This window comes from Callithrix jacchus, chromosome 12 (genome assembly GCF_049354715.1).
Source record: "Callithrix jacchus isolate 240 chromosome 12, calJac240_pri, whole genome shotgun sequence".
In the NCBI taxonomy this organism is placed as follows: Eukaryota; Metazoa; Chordata; class Mammalia; order Primates; family Cebidae; genus Callithrix; species Callithrix jacchus.
In genome coordinates this window covers 112,817,854-112,820,837 of record NC_133513.1, presented here as the reverse complement: position 1 = coordinate 112,820,837, position 2,984 = coordinate 112,817,854, and positions in this window count along the sequence as shown.

Here is a 2,984-nt window from a genome sequence, read left to right as displayed (position 1 = left end):
AAGTCAGAGACCTCATGTGACTGTGAGGATGGAGCAAAGCAGCCTGTCTACTGCCCCATGTAGCTCTGGTCCCTTTTCTCCTTCCAAGTGTTTCAGCAGCAAACAGTCCTTTGCACTGGTGTTTCTCCCATTCTACATGTACTTGGTTCCTTGGGATCCCTCTGGGGGCTACGTGAGTCAGGCACCAGGAATCATGATGCTTTAGCCTACCCAGGCTGTGCAGAGAGAGGGCTCTCACCCTCCTCCCTCCTTTGACACTTAGAAATTTTGTGTCAATAGTACCACTTCTATGAGTGGGACTGTCACATATGCAGACTCCTTTCTGACCCCCATACCAAGGAAGATGCCAAGGTGACAAGGGGAACAAGCACACTGGCCTGGCAGTGCTGCCGTTTAAGAATCTGGCTCAGCCTCAGTCTGGTGACCCTAAACAGCAATAACGGGATCTGGGCCAGCAAGACGCAGCTCTCTCTATGCAATGTTGGAATGGGTGTCTCCAGTCCCTTATTGCTGATGGACCTGCATCTCCTGGGCAAACTCAGACACTGGTGGCAGCGCAGGCCCTAGCCCCTGAAAAGCCATCACACCACTTGACTGACCATGCCACCCTCAAGCTTTTACGTTAACTCCTGTCTGCCACAGATTCTTAGGAAAAGATAACATCTTTAGCTGGGCGTGGTGGCTCATGCCTATAATCCCAGCACTTCAGGAGGCCAAGGTGGGCGGATCACCTGAGGTCGAGGGTTCAAGACCAGCCTGACAAACATGGAGAAATTCCATCTCTACTAAAAATACAAAATTAGCTGGGTGTGGTGGCCCATGGCTGTAATCCCAGCTACTCCAGAGGCTGAGGCAGGAGAATCACTTGAACCTGGGAGGCAGAGGTTGTGGTGAGCTGAGATTGCGCCAGTGCACTCCAGCCTGGGCAACAAGACCAAAACTCTGTCTCAAAAAAAAAAAAAAAAAAAAAATCATCTTTCTAAATCCAGATTCACAGGCAGATGACAGTACATGACCTAATAACCTCTTAGTGAAGATTTTCAGTTAATGCTCCACATGCTGGGAAGCTCACCAGGGCTTCAGATTTAGGAGGAGGAAGATTTTTTAAAATTATGACTTTATTCCAGGCCTTCTTTCCTTGGATGCAAAATCAGTGTGATAGAAAGGAGAATGAACAGTAAGCACATTGAGTTCTGGAGTGGTACTAGTGAAAGAAGCACCTATCCTTCAAGCCCAAAGGGGAGTGTTTTTTAAATTATTTTTAATTGTAAAAATAAAACATTTAAGAGCAGAAGGACTCTGGCCTTGTGAGAGTCCCTTCACCCAATAAAAAAAGAAGAAAATGAAACACGGCCGGGCGTGGTGGCTCACGCCTGTAATCCAAGCACTTTGGAGTCCAAGGTGGGCGGATTACTTGACATCGGGAGTTCAAGATCAGCCTGACCAACATGGTGAAATCTCGTCTTTAAATAAATAAATAAATAAAACATTTAATTTACAATCTTGACAAAGTATAAGTGTCTAGTTCTGTAATGTTAACACATTGTTGTGCCACAGATAGCAATAACTTTTTATCTTTCAACCTGAAACTATAGTTTTTTGTGTGCTTTTGCTTGTCCTGGTGACTATAGCATAATTCCACAGACTGGGTAGCCTAAAGAACTGAAATTTATTTTCTCAGTTTTGGAGCTAGGGGTCCTGAGGCGTCTCCTTGGCTTGCAGATAGCTGTCTTGCCACTTCATCTCACGGGACCTTTTCTCTGTTCATGCACATTCTTGGTGTTTTCTTTCTCTGCCAATAAGGACATCAGCCATATTGGATTAGGGCCCCATAGTTATAACCTTTTTTTTTGAGATGGAGTTTTGCTCTTTTTGCCTAGGCTGGAGTGCAATGGCACGATCTTGGCTCACTGTAACCTCTGCCTTTCAGGTTTAAGCAATTCTCCTGCCTCAGTCTAATGAGTAGCTGGGATTACAGGTGTCTACCACCATGCCTAGCTAATTTTTGTATTTTTAGTAGAGACAGGGTTTCACCATGTTGGCCAGACTGGTCTCGAACTCCAGACCTCAGGTGATTCACCTGCCTTGGCCTCCCAAAGTACTGGGATTACAGGCTTGAGCCACCATGCCTGGCCAGTTATAACCTCATTTAATCCTAGTTAGTTCTGTAAAGGTCTTTGCAAATACAATCCTGTTGAGGTTGAGACTTCAACACATGAATTGAGGAGGGACACAATTTGGTCTGTAACACTCTTGAATTATAACTCCTGACTTCCCTTTTTCCTACCCCACGGCAACCACCATTCTACTTCCTGTTTCTGAGTTTGATTGCTCTACGTACCTCACATAAGTGGATTCATACAGCAACTGTTTTATGTAACTGGCTTATTTTATTTGGTATAATATGCTCAAGGTTCTTCTATGTTGTGGCCTGTGATAGGATTTCCTTTGTTAAAGGCTGAATAATATTCCATTTAATGTATATGACACATTTTGTTTATCCAGTCATCTATCAATGGACATTTGGGTTGCTTCTCCTCTGGGTTATCATGAATAATGCTGCAATGAACATGGATGGTCAAATATGTCTTTGAGATCCTACTTTTAATTCGATTGGTTACCTATCCAGAAGTGGGATTGCTGGACATAATCATTCTATTTTCCACTCTTTGAGGAACCTTCCTACTGTTTCCCATAGCAGCGGTACCATTTTACATTCCCACCAAGATTGTACAAGAATTCTCATTTATCTACATCCTTATGAACACATTATTTTTTGTTGCGTCGATAGTGGTCATCCTCATGGGTGTCAGGTGATATCTCACTGTGTTTTTGATTTGCAATTCCCTAATGATTAGTGATATTGAGCATCATTTCATATATATGCCTTTTTTGGATAAATATCTATTCAACTTCTTTGCTCATTGTTCAAGTTTTTTGTTGTCGAGTTATAGGCATTCTTATATATTATTTTTTGAGACAGG